Below are 13509 nucleotides of genomic sequence, written 5' to 3'. Positions count from 1 at the left end.
CCATGGTGAGTTCAGCCGCCTAGCACACGGGGGGGGAGGAAAAAGAGAGTGACACACACACGCAACACGCAACACCCCCACCCCCAACACCATACAAACAAGCAGATGCAGCAACATAACATATTTTCTCCGTACCCCTCAGGAATAATGCAAGGATAACTCCAATAGATAAAAGTGAGTGTAATGAGATAAAATAGTAACAATAAGTGCATCCAAATCAAAAAGTATATACATATTTACAAATAAAGGGACACTGCCCAGTCCTGAATGTTCGTGGGCCACAGGGCCACATTACAAAGTCCAAGGCCACACTTCACTCCTGCAGCAACACAGACAGAACACTGCAGGGGAATCAGGTCGAAAATAGGCAGGCACCTCAGGGGGACAGGGAACGGGTGGCACCTCAGCCGGCAGATGGTACAACTCCACTGGTCCTGGAGGGGGTAACATGCCCTGTGCTTTGCCTTGGAGAGTGCAAGGCTACAGTTTCTCAAGTGGGTGACTTGCCCACTGGCTCTGGGAGAAACATGCCCTGTGCTTTGTCCTGGGGAGTGCAACACCACATCTCTCATGTGGATGGCTTCTCCACTGGTTCTGGAGAGGGCATCGTACCCTGTGAGCTTCATCCTGGGGAGGATGGGGTGAGTGGATGGCATCTCCACTGGTTCTGGAGGGGGCATCTTGCCCTGTGATCTTCCTCCTGGGGAGGATGGGGTGAGTGGGTGTCATCCCCACTGGTTCTGGAGGGGGCATTGTGCCCTGTGATGCAGATCTTGAGTAGTGCAAGGTCACAGTCTCTCAGGTGGATGTCATATTCACAGGATTTGCAGGGGGCATGCTGCACAACACCCCATGGAGGCAAGTCTACAGAATGTCCGCCAGTGGTGACGGCTGTTCAGTGGTGGCAGTGTCGTTGATGCTGCTGGTGCTAGTTGTGGGGGGAGGCCCCAGCCCATCACCTGCTGCCTCAGACGGCTGCCCACTGGTGCTGCTGCTGCTGGTGCTAGTTGTGGGGGAGGCCCCAGCCCATTCCCGGCAGCCTCAGACAACTGCCCGCTGGTGTTGCTGCTGCTGGTGGTGGTGCTGGTAGCGGTGCTGCTGGCGGAGCTGGTGGTGCTGGTGGGGGGAGGCTCCAGCCCATCCCCTGCAGCCTTGGAAGGCTGCACCACCATGGTTGGTGGTGTGGGCTCCAACAGAGTCCCAGCACCAGCCCCCTTGTACCTTACGGCCAGCTGGTGCAGGCCCCTTGCCCTTCCTGCTAGCAGCTGGGGATGGCTCCTTGCTCCTATTGGCAGCAGCTGGGGATGGCTACTTGCTCCTTTTGGCAGCAGCTGGGGATGGCTCCTTGCCCTTCCTTGCTGCAGCTGGGAGTAGTTCCTTGCCTTTCCTTCCTGCAGCTGGGGCTGGCTCCTTGCCCTTCCTTGCAGCAGCTAGGGGTAGCCCATTGCCCTTCCTTGAAGCACTTGGGCAGGCACCCTTTCCGTCTGGGTGGCTGGGATCCTTTCCCACCTGGAGTTGCCGTAGACACTACTGTGCCCGTGAACTGGGTGGTTGAGGTGCATGCCTAGGTTTTGACCACCCTGGACTGACGTGAAGGACGGGGAGGAGGAGGGGAGGGAAGAGGTCAACGGTGGAGAGGAAAAGCTTCTTAGGGACATTGGGGCAGGAAGAGGGAGAAGGTGTGGGGGGTGGAGGAAGAGGGAGTTGTTGTAGGAGGTGTCAGTCTGCTGTGTTTGGGTGCAGGTACATGGGCTGGATGCTGTTGTGAGATCGATGGCTGTTGGGTGTCTGAGTGCTTGCGTTTGTGTACTTTGGGAGGAGGGGGCACAGAGACAGTGGGAGAGGACACGGGGACGTCTGCAAAGATGTGGGGGTGGTGACTACCAGTGAGGTGTGTGTTCTGATAGCTGTGCTGGTGATGGAGGTAGTAGATGAGGATGTAGTGCATGCAGGTGTGAGAGGAGAATCAACTGGGAGGGAGGTGGATGAGGAGGAGGAGGGGGCCACAGTGGAGGGAGTGGATGCTGGTAGGTCTGCATCTGGATGGTGTTTGTGTGAGTGACTGTGGGATGAAGTGTGGTGCTTGTGTTTGCCATGTCCACTCTTGTGTGTTGTCCTGTGTGCATGCTCGTCTGCCTGTGTGCTTGGGATAGGTTGGGGTTGAGGGGAATGGGACTGGGATGGGGAAATTGGAGGTGGGGAGGGTGAAAACAGGGACAATGGCTGCCATCAGAGAGGAGGCCAGAGCCAGGATTGATCTCTGTTCGGTCGCCAAGGCAGTGTGAATGCCCTCCAGAAAATGCATAGGACTGTTGCATTTGGGCTGCCAGCCCCTGTATGGCATTCACAATGGTTGACTGCCCAACAGAGATGGATTGCAGGAGGTCAATAGCCTCCTCACTTAGAGCATCAGGGCTCACTGTGGCAGGGCCTGAGGTGCCTGGGGCGAAGGAGATGCCCACCCTCCTGGGTGGGGCTGCTGGGACGGCGGTGCTAGTACAGTGCGTGGCGGCTGTACCTGTAGCTGGGGTGGGCACAGAGATGTCCGCCACCACCAGGGAGCTTCCATCAAAGGAGGTATTTGTGTCCGAACGGTCCCCTCCAGTCTCCGCCGTGCTGCTCCCCTCACCCTCCGTCCCACTGGTGACCTCACCGCCTGTGGGATGCAGCTCCCTCCGTCACCAGTGCCTCTGCTCCTCTGCCGGATGATGCTAATGCACATAAGGACAAGATGACAAAACAAAAACGGGAGGGAGAGACAAAGGATACACTTGGTCAATAACGGCACCAAAACCACTGTTGGCGTACAGAACACACTCACGCTCAGGGAACAGCCCTACCGCTAGGCAATGCACTACCAGTTACAATGCTGGTCACCATGCCATGGGTAGGGACAAATAGTGCCAACCGCACACACCCCTGCCCAGTAGCGGATGCCTACTAGCTAGGTTGGAGGAATTTCACATCAGAACCCTGCCCAACATGGGACCTACTCTGCAATGTCAGCCCTGGCCCAGGGGCACCCAGAGGCCCACATGCCCCACCTGGATACCACCCCACCAGGCGTAAGTAGTAATGAAGGGCACTGTACTTACCCCCTTGTTGCTGCTGTGATGCACCCAAGCGCCCATCCAGCTCTGGATAGGCCACTGGCAGTATGCGGGCCATCAGGGGGGTCAGGTTTTGACGGGCACCCCTTCCTCGTTGGGATGCCATCCCCAGCTGGTCCTCCACCGTCTTCTGTGCCCAGCATCTGAGGTCCTCCCACCGTTTGTGACAGTGGGTGCTCTGCCTGCTGTAGACCCCCAGGGTCTGCACGTCCTTGGCGATGGCGCGCCATAAACCCTTCTTTTGATGGGCGCTGACCTGCAGAGGAAATAGACACAGGGAAAGGTATTAGTCAGTCTGTCCTGCCTGTTACACTCATGGCCCACCATGCCATTTAACATCCCCATTAGCACAGACATGCCCCAGCATACATGCTGCACAGGGCCCATCCACCAACCCCCCACATGAGGTCTTTACACACACCACTCCATACATTCATGCCTGTGCATCCTACTCACAGTGTACTCACCTGTTGGTCTGGAGGCCCATACTGCAGTCGGTACTGGGGTAGGACCCCATCCACCAGTCTCTCCAACTCCGCTGAGGTGAAGGCAGGGCCCCTTTCCCCAGTCACATGAGCCATAGTAGTTTCCAGACACAGGTCACAGCAGCACATGCAGTGAAGGTCCTCTCCTGTTGAGGTCAGGTACCAAGTGAGTGAACAGATACAAAATGGCGGTGACGTCCACTGCGGTGCATACCGTCACCGCTGGCCTACATCACCATTGGCCACTGTACCCCATAAGGCCCAATGATAACCAATGAGGAGTTGCACGGCGGTTCCCGACCGCCTCCCACAACGGCGCACAACGTCAGCGGAATTACCTTATTTCCACCTGTCCCTCCATACTGGACAGGAGGATGATATTTCAGGGGGTGAGCAGGCCATGGATCCTAACTGCATCACAGTTCACAATTTCACATTCTGGACATCTGCCACTAAAATATTGTAACAATCACAATATGCATTGAACTGTAGTGGTTACAATGTACAGATAATGACCAGCTGCTCACTCTGTTGCCCTATAGATTGCAACCGTGACGGATGAATAGGAGATGGACACCCCCCCCATGTACAGACCTCTTGTGGACTTGGCAACAATGGAGGACAGGCACATTATCCTCACCTACAGACTTGTCAGGGCCACAATAACAGAGCTGTGTGCCCAATTGGAGCCTGACCTGATATCTGCTATCCGTCACCCCACTGGGATCCCCCCTCTTGTGCAGGTGCTATCAGTACTCCATTTTTTGGCAACAGGTTCTTTCCAAGTGACAGTGGGCTTGGCAGCAGGAATGTCACAGCCAATGTTCTCAATAGTGCTGACCAGAGTGTCGTCTGCCCTGATTAAACACATGTTCAGCAGCATCATTTTCCCCCAGGTGGAGGATTTGGCCACAGTGAAGGCTGACTTCTATGCAATGGGACATATCCCCAACATCATTGGTGCGATTGATGGGACACATATTGCATTTGTCCTCCCCCCGGCAAAATGAACAGGTCTTCAGAAATCGAAAAAGTTATCACTCGATGAATGTGCAGATGGTGTGTTTGGTGGACCAGTACATCTCCCATGTCAATGCTAAGTATCGAGGCTCGGTGCATGATGCTCGTATCCTGAGGAATAGCAGCATCCCAAATGTGATGGCCCAACTCCAGAGGCACAGGGTGTGGCTAATAGGTGAGCCCTGATTCGCATCCAGTGGATGTTGGTGTATGGGTATGGTGTGGGCCATAAGGGATAGTGTGTGGCTGACTGTTGTCCCTCGATATTTTCAGGTGACTCTGGTTACCCCAACCTATCATGGCTACTGACCCCTGTGAGGAATCCAAGGACAAGGGCTGAGGAACGTTGCAATGAGGCACATGGGTGAACCAGAAGGATCATTGAACATACCTTCGGCCTACTGAAGGCCAGGTTTCGGTGCCTCCATATAACAGGTGGATCCCTGTGCTACTCACCCAAGAAGGTCTGCCAGATGATCGTGGCATGTTGCATGTTGCACAACCTTGCCTTTAAATGCCATGTGCTTTTTCTGCAGGAGGAGGAGGCTGGAGATGGGCGTGTGGCAGCAGTGTACCCTGTGGACAGTGAAGATGAGGAGGCAGAGGATGAGGATAAGGACAACAGAAGTGCAATCATTCATCAATACTTCCAATGACACACAGGTAAGACTGTTATTTCACATTTCATTGACAGTTTAATATGTGACATTGTCACTGGCAGGCTGTGAATTCCTACTTCTATTCCCACTCACTGTACCCATTGGCATCTCTTTGTGCAGATGTTGGTGCCCCACTATTGCTCCTGGTGTGTTCACTGCAGCCAAGTACAGGTCTTTCCTATGTTAACATTACTGTACAGTTGAATTGCAAGGTTTAAAGCATGTTAAATGAATACACACTTAAATAATTTGACATACTCCATACTTGTATTTTTTCAAAGTGTGTTTATTGCAGTCCTCTGACGAAAAGGGGGAAGTGCTATAGGCTGGGGTGATGATGGAGGAAAGTCCAGGTTAGAGTCCAAGGGGACATAGGAAGGGGAGCAATGGCAATTCAAGGTGGACAGGGTGACAGAGTGGGACACAAGGGTGACAATCAGGAGAGTCTGATTTCCTGGCAGGGGTCTTGGCAATAGTCTCTGGCTTCTGCCTGGATCGCAGGGAAGGTTTGTGGGGTGGTTCTCTTTCTGCATGGGGAGGGGTGCTGGTGGCCTGTTGGTCCTGTGGCAGGGCCCCTGTCCACTAGCGGCAGCAGAGGTGGAGGGCTGTCCAGAAGTCTGGCTAGTGTCAGGGGCCTGCTGGTGTGCCACTGCCTCCCTCATACTGTTGGCCATGTCTGACAGCACCCCTGCAATGGAGACCAGGGTGGTGTTAATGGACTTCAAGTCCTCCCTGATCCCCTAGTACTGTCCCTCCTGCCGTCGCATGCTCTCCTGCATGTTGTCCAGGATGTGGCCCAGCGTATCCTGGGAATGCTGGTATGCTCCCAGGATCGCAGTGAGAGCCTCCTGGAGAGTAGATTCACTGGGCCTGTCCTCCTCCGGGGCACAGCAGTCCTCCCAGCTCCCCTGTCGCCCTGTGCCCCTGTGCCCTAAACTGTGTGCCCACTGCCACTGACCCCAGGTCCCTGATTGTCCTGGGTTTGTGGGGTCCCTGATTGTCCTGGGTTTGTGGCGTGCCCTGGGGTCCCTGTAGTGGTGGACACACTGCTGATTGATGTGTCCTGGGGACAGAGGTATGAGCCTGCTGTGTGGGTGCTATGGTGGTGTTTCCTGAGGGGGGGCTCTGTGGTGGTGTGAGACTGTGACTGTCCGGGGGTCCCTGATGGGCCAGGTTGGTCATCCAGATCCAGGCGACCAGAGCTGCTGTCATCACTGTGGGCCTCTTCTGTGGGAGAGTGGATGTTGCTGGCACCTCTTCTCCGGTGACATTGGCTGGGATACCTGTGGGGATGTAAATGCAGTGTTATTGTTTCTGTGTGTGACATATTGTGTATGGGTGGGTTGCCCTATATGGTTGTTATTGCCCTGGCAGCTTTGCCTTGTGTGAGTTGTTATTTGGTGGGCTAGTTGATTGTCTCTAGTGTGCATGTTGTACGGATAGGTGTCCATGCAGGGCTGTGAGTGGTCTCCATGCATGCAGTACTTGGCATTGGGATGAGTGGGTTGTGATGGTAGGGTGTGTGGGAGGTGGTGGAGTGATGGGAGTGAGGGTGAGGGTATGTGATGGCATGCAGGTAGGGGGGTGATAGTAGTATTGAGTTGACTTATCAGAGTCCAGTCCTCCTCCTACTCCTGCCAGGCCCACAGTATGCAGGATTGCCAAGACTTGCTCCTCCCATGTTGTTAGTTGTGGGGGAGGAGGTGGGGGCCCACCACCAGTCCTCTGTACTGCGAGCTGGTGTCTTGCTGAAATGGAACGCACCTTCCCCCGTAGGTCGTTCCACCTCTTCCTTATGTCATCCCTTGTTCTGGGGTGCTGTCCCACGGTGTTGACCCTGTCCAGGATTCTCCGCCATAGCTCCATCTTCCTAGCAATGGATATCTGCTGCACCTGTGATCCAAATAGCTGTGGCTCTACCCAGATGATTTCCTCCAGCGTGATCCTTAGCTTCTACTCAGAGAATATGGGGTGTCGTTGTGGTGCCATGGGTGTAGTGTGAGTGGTGTGGGTGAGGATGTGTAGGGTGATGTTTCGGGTGTGATGTAAGGTGCGTGGGTGGTGTATAGGTGATGGTGTTCTGTGGCTCTGGTTGTGTGGGTGCTCTTGCTGTCTCTCTGCTGGCAATTATTGGTATTGGTAAAGGGTTGTGGGTAATGTGGGTGTGTGTTTTATAGTGGTGTGGGTGGGGTGTGTGTATGAGTGTCAGGTGTGTGTGATTTGAATTGTCCAATGTGGTGTTGTTTTGTATGTGTGTGTGTATTTTGAGTTCGACGGTATGTACCGCCAATGGTTTACCACCATTGAATTCCGCTGTGGTGATTCGTGGGTCATAATGTTGTGGGCATTGTTCTGTTGGCGTAACAGTGTGGGTTTTGATATTGCCAGTTTACCACTAACCTTTGAGCTGGCGGATTTTTGTGTGTGGCTGTATAGTGACGGATTAGTGTGTGTGTGTCATAATATGGTTAGCGGCGGTGGTATGTTGGCGGCAGTCAGGATGGCGGTAAGTGGGATTTACCGCCAATGTCATAATGAGGGCCTTAATTTGTTGGGAAAAACCTCTGAAACAATTAAAATTCCCTGATGATAACATCGAATATGAAATGCTCTATAAATCTTAGAAATGCGAACAAGGGTCACTAGGCCTGCCTTGGATCAACAGCCAGGTGCTCGAGCAGCTGGGTCAGCAAATCTTAAGAAACCATCCCATTCAGCTTCCCCCTCCGACCATGTCTCTTGCAGCAGGATAAAATCCAAAAATGTACCTCACCCAATGAACATCCTGAAGCTTGGAATCATACCCTGCAATATTCCAAGAAATGAATAAAGTCAGGGGCAGCAAAATCCTTAACAGAAATCACCTCAGGAGTTGGGAATCAAATCAAATCAAATCATTAACATTTATAAAGCGCTCTACTCACCCGTGCGGGTCTCAAGGCGCTAGGGGAAAAAGGGGGGGTTATCGCTGCTCGAACAGCCAGGTCTTTAGGAGTCTCCGGAAAGCAGAGTGGTCCTGGGTGGTCCTGAGGCTGGTGGGGAGGGAGTTCCAGGTCTTGGCCGCCAGGAAGGAGAAAGATCTCCCACCCGCCGTGGAGCGGCGGATGCGAGGGACAGCAGCGAGTGCGAGGCCAGAGGAGCGGAGGAGGCGGGTGGGGACGTAGAAGCTGAGGCGTCTGTTGAGGTATTCCGGTCCCTTGTCGTGGAGGGCTTTGTGTGCGTGGGTGAGAAGTCGGAAGGTGATCCTTTTGCTGACTGGGAGCCAGTGCAGGTGTCTCAGGTGTGCGGAAATGTGGCTGCTGCGGGGTATGTCGAGGATGAGGCGGGCCGAGGCGTTTTGAATGCGTTGCAGGCGATTTTGGAGTTTGGCTGTGGTCCCGCGTAGAGGGTGTTGCTGTAGTCCAGGCGGCTCGTGACGAGGGCGTGGGTCACGGTTTTTCTGGTGTCGGCGGGGATCCAGCGGAAGATCTTGCGGAGCATGCGGAGGGTGAGGAAGCAGGCGGAGGACACGGCATTGACTTGCTTGGTCATGGTGAGAAGAGGGTCCAAGATGAAGCCGAGGTTGCGGGCGTGGTCTGTGGGGGTTGGTGCGGTGCCGAGGGCCGTGGGCCACCAGGAATCGTCCCAGGTGGACGGGGTGTTGCCGAGGATGAGGACTTCCGTTTTTTCAGAGTTCAGCTTTAGGCGGCTGAGCCTCATCCAATCTGCGACGTCCTTCATACCCTCTTGTAGGTTGGTCTTGGCGCTGGCGGGGTCCTTGGTGAGGGAGAGTATAAGTTGGGTGTCGTCGGCGTAGGAGGTGATGATGATGATGTCGTGCTTGCGTACGATGTTGGCGAGGGGGCTGATGTAGACATTGAAGAGTGTCGGGCTGAGTGATGAGCCTTGGGGTACGCCGCAGATGATCTCGGTGGGTTCTGAGCGAAACGGAGGGAGGTAAACTCTTTGGGAACGGTTTGAGAGGAAGGAGGCGATCCAGTCCAGGGCCTGGCCTTGGATTCCGGTGGAGCGGAGGCGGGTGATTAGGGTGCGGTGACAGACGGTGTCAAAGGCAGCTGAGAGGTCGAGCAGAATGAGGGCGACTGTTTCACCGTTGTCCATCAGGGTTCTGATGTCGTCAGTGACTGAGATGAGGGCGGTTTCAGTGCTGTGGTTGGTTCGGAATCCGGTTTGTGAGGGGTCGAGCAGGTTGTTGTCTTCCAGGAAGGTGGTCAGCTGTTTGTTGACGGTCTTCTCTATTACTTTGGCTGGGAAAGGCAGAAGAGAGATGGGGCGGAAGTTTTTCAGGTCGCTCGGGTCAGCCGTAGGTTTCTTTAGTAGGGCGTTGACTTCAGCGTGTTTCCAGCATTCGGGGAAGGTAGCAGAGGAAAAAGAAGAGTTGATGACGGTCTGGAGGTGCGGGGCGATGATGTCGTCGGCTTTGTTAAAGATGAAGTGCAGGCAGGGGTCCGAAGGGGCGCCGGAGTGGATAGAGTTCATGATGGATTTGGTTTCTTCCGTGTTGATGTGGGACCAGTTGTTGAGGGTGATGGCCGTGGATGCCGGTTCGGTGGTGTTTGGTTGGGTCTGGTGTCCGAAGCTGTCATGGAGGTCGCTAATCTTGCGATGGAAGAAAGTGGCGAGGGATTCGCACAGATCCTGTGAGGGAGTGACGGCGTTGGCGTTGGCGCTGGGGTTGGAGAACTCCTTGACGATGCTGAAGAGTTCTCTGCTGTTGTGTCTGTTTTTGTCCAGTCTGTCGGTGAAAAAGTTCCTATTGGCGGCGCGGATCAGGTGGTGGTGTTCGCGGGTAGCGTTCTTGAGGGCGGTCATGTTGTCAGCGGTACGGTCCTTGCGCCAGGCTTTCTCAAGGGCGCGACAAGTTTTCTTTGATTCTTTGAGGGTGTCAGAGAACCAGAGAGGTTTTTTGGTGTTGGTCTGTCGATGCGTGCGTTTGAGGGGAGCAAGGATGTCTGCGCAGTTGGGGATCCAGTTTGTGAGGTTGAGGGCTGCGTCGTTGGGGTCGGTGGTGAGGGTGGGTTGGTTGGCGGCGAGTGCGGAGAAGAGTTGCTCTTCGGGGATCTTGTTCCACTGTCGACGAGGGATCGGTTGGGTGCGGAGGTGGCGGGTCTCGCGTCGGAATGTGAAGTGGACGCAGCTGTGGTCGGTCCAATGTAGGGCGGAGGCATGGCTGAAGAAGACGTGTTTGCTGGCGGAGAAGATGGGGTCAAGCGTGTGTCCGGCGATGTGGGTGGCGGTGTTCACCAGTTGTTTGAGGCCGAGGTTGGCGAGGTTGTCGAGCAGGGTGGTGGTGTTGGGGTCGTTGTTTTGTTCCAGATGGAAGTTGAGGTCACCTAGGAGGATGTAGTCCGGCGAGGCGAGGGCGTGCGGGGAGATGAAGTCGGCGATGGCGTTGCTGAGAGGGGCGCGTGGCCCGGGAGGACGGTAGATGAGGGATCCTCTGAGGGTGGTCCTCGGATCGGTGCGAATCTGAAAATGCAGGTGTTCAGCGGCGAGAGGGGTGTCTTCGGTGGAGGTGGTGACGCTGATGGAGTCTTTGAAGACGATGGCGATACCTCCTCCTACCTGGTTGGTGCGGTCTTTTCTGGAGATCTTGTAGCCTTCGGGGATGGCAGTGGCGATGTCAGGGGCCGAGGAGGCGTTCATCCAGGTCTCCGTGATGAAGGCGACGTCCGGTGCTATGGAGTCCAGGAGGTCCCAGAGTTCAACGGCGTGTTTGTGGACGGAGCGAGCGTTGACTAGGATGCACTTGAGGTGGTTGATGGCGCGTAGGCTTGTGGTCGTGGTTGTTGCGTGGTGGAAGGTGCGTTTGCAGGAGTTGCAGGCGAAGGGTCCATGGGTGCGTTTGGGGTGAGCTTGGAAGCAAGTGTTGGAGCGTCCTGGGTTGAGGGCTTGGAGGGTGGTGGGGTCGTAGCGGGTCAGCGGGGCTTGGAAGAGCTGGGGACCAGGGGTCGTGGCGCTGGGCGCGGGACAGGCGCAGACGGGCTTGCCTCTGGCGCGCCCGCTGCGCGCGCCCGCTGCACAGTCGCGCAGCGGCCGCCATATGAGGTAGGAGGGGGGGAGGGGTCAGGTGGGGGCGAATGGGAGCTGGGGGGCGGGGGCGTGCAGGAGGTCGCGGCGGGAAAGCGCGAGGGAGGGGGGGACAGGTAGAGTGAGAAAAGCTGGGGGAGGGGGGTTTAAGGGTGGAGGGGGGTGAGTGTTAGGAGGTTTAGGAGATAAGGGAGAAAGATAGGAGTAGGGTTGAGAAGATAGGGGAGGGGGGGTTGTAAAGGTGGGTGAGGGTGAGAGGTAGAGTGAGAGGATAGGAAGATAGGTAATAGAGGGGGTGAGGGAGGGGGGGAGAGATAGAGAAATAGATAGAGAAAATTGATAGATAGGGAAATCGATAGATAGGGAAATAGATAGAGAGATAGGAAGATAGGAGGAGGTGGAGAGTGAGGGAGTTAGATAGTGGGATAGAGAGATAGGTAGATAGGAGGAGTGAGGGAGGTAGATAGTGAACGGGTTAGATAGGGGAGATAGAGAGGGGGATGCGAGTGGGGGAGTTGGATGAGGCAGGAGCAGGAGGGCAGGCGCGGGGAGAAGAGGACGGAGGAGGCAGAAGAGCCGAAGTCAGAAGACAAGAAGAACAGAAGACAAGAAGACAAGAAGACAAGAAGAACAGAAGAACAGAAGAACAGAAGAACAGAAGACCGGAAGGAGAGAAGAAAGGAAGACCGGAAGGAGAGAAGAAAGGAAGATCAGAAGACCGGAAGGAGAGAAGAAAGGAAGACCGGAAGAACACAGAAGAACACAGAAGAACACAGAAGAAGATACAGAAAACGAAGAACAGAGGGCAGAAGACCACAGAAGAAGATGAGGAAGAAGAGAAGTAGAGTGAAGACGGGGGAAAGAAGAGTACAGAAGAAGATTACAGACGAGGAGCGAGGAGGAAGAACAGAAGAACAGAGAAGAAGAAAAGAAGAAAAGAAGCAGGAGCAGGAGAGAGGGTGAGTAGCGCGGGGCAGAGCGAGGGGCTGGGAGGGGGGGGTACTTACTGTGAGGTGGGTCTCAGGAACTCAGGAACCTGGAGGAGCTGCAGCGGCAGGGGGAGCGACCTACCCTTGGGTCCTTTATTATCACCATAGGAGCACTCAAAGTGACCTGGGCAACTAGCCCGGTTTAAGGGTCAATCAGTTTCCACTAAGCCAGAAAAAAATGGAAATCTGTTGATCAGGCTAAGCAGGGCCTGGGCACCACACAAGCTAGGCACCACTTGAGCATGAGAAACTTCATGAATAATGGTGTGCCAATTGCATCACGAAAGGAAAGGTCTGTTGAGTAAGAAGAAATCAGGTGGCAGACTAACCCTGGGTATCTGCAGATTACTACAATACCTCCTTTCCCAGTCTTAGCTGACGGGCCAAGCCACCTAATCCTTCTAGCAAATAAAGGGGGTCATTCCGACCCTGGCGGTAAATACCGCCAGGGCCGGGGACCGCGGGAGCACCGCCAACAGGCTGGCGGTGCTCCCTTGGGCATTCTGACCGCGGCGGTTCGGCCGCGGTCAGAACAGGAAAACCGGCGGTCTCCCGCCGGTTTTCCGCTGCCCTGGGAATCCCCCATGGCGGCGCAGCTTGCTGCGCCGCCATGGGGGATTCCGACCCCCTCACCGCCATCCTGTTCCTGGCGGTTCCGCCCGCCAGGAACAGGATGGCGGTGAGGGGTGTCGTGGGGCCCCCGTAAGAGGGCCCCACTTTGTATTTCAGTGTCTGCATTGCAGACACTGAAATACGCGACGGGTGCCACTGCACCCGTCGCACATCCTCCACTCCGCCGGCTCCATTCGGAGCCGGCATCCTCATGGAGGGCTGTTTCCCACTGGGCTGGCGGGCGGCCTTTTGGCGGTCGCCCGCCAGCCCAGTGGGAAACCCAGAATGACCGCCGCGGTTACAGTCTTCTGGCGGTTCCCTCCAGGCGGGCGGCTCCCGCCGCCCGCCGGGGTCAGAATGACCCCCAAAATGTCCTCGAAGTCTCTAAAATTGAAATCACAATTTTTACCCAGCCAGTGTCCAGCCTTATTTTTCAGCTGAAGTGTGAATGCTTGTGAATCAGATGACAGCAAAGGAACATTTGTAAGGATAACAACGTAGGGAGCACAATGCAGAGGTAGCTCCAACCTTGAAAACAGAGCTAAAGTGATATTTGCACCCTCTACCAACCACAATACAGGTTGATCCCCTGGATAGGCCTGAT

Source organism: Pleurodeles waltl, chromosome 5, assembly GCF_031143425.1.
Source record: "Pleurodeles waltl isolate 20211129_DDA chromosome 5, aPleWal1.hap1.20221129, whole genome shotgun sequence".
In the NCBI taxonomy this organism is placed as follows: Eukaryota; Metazoa; Chordata; class Amphibia; order Caudata; family Salamandridae; genus Pleurodeles; species Pleurodeles waltl.
This window is presented reverse-complemented; position numbering follows the sequence as displayed.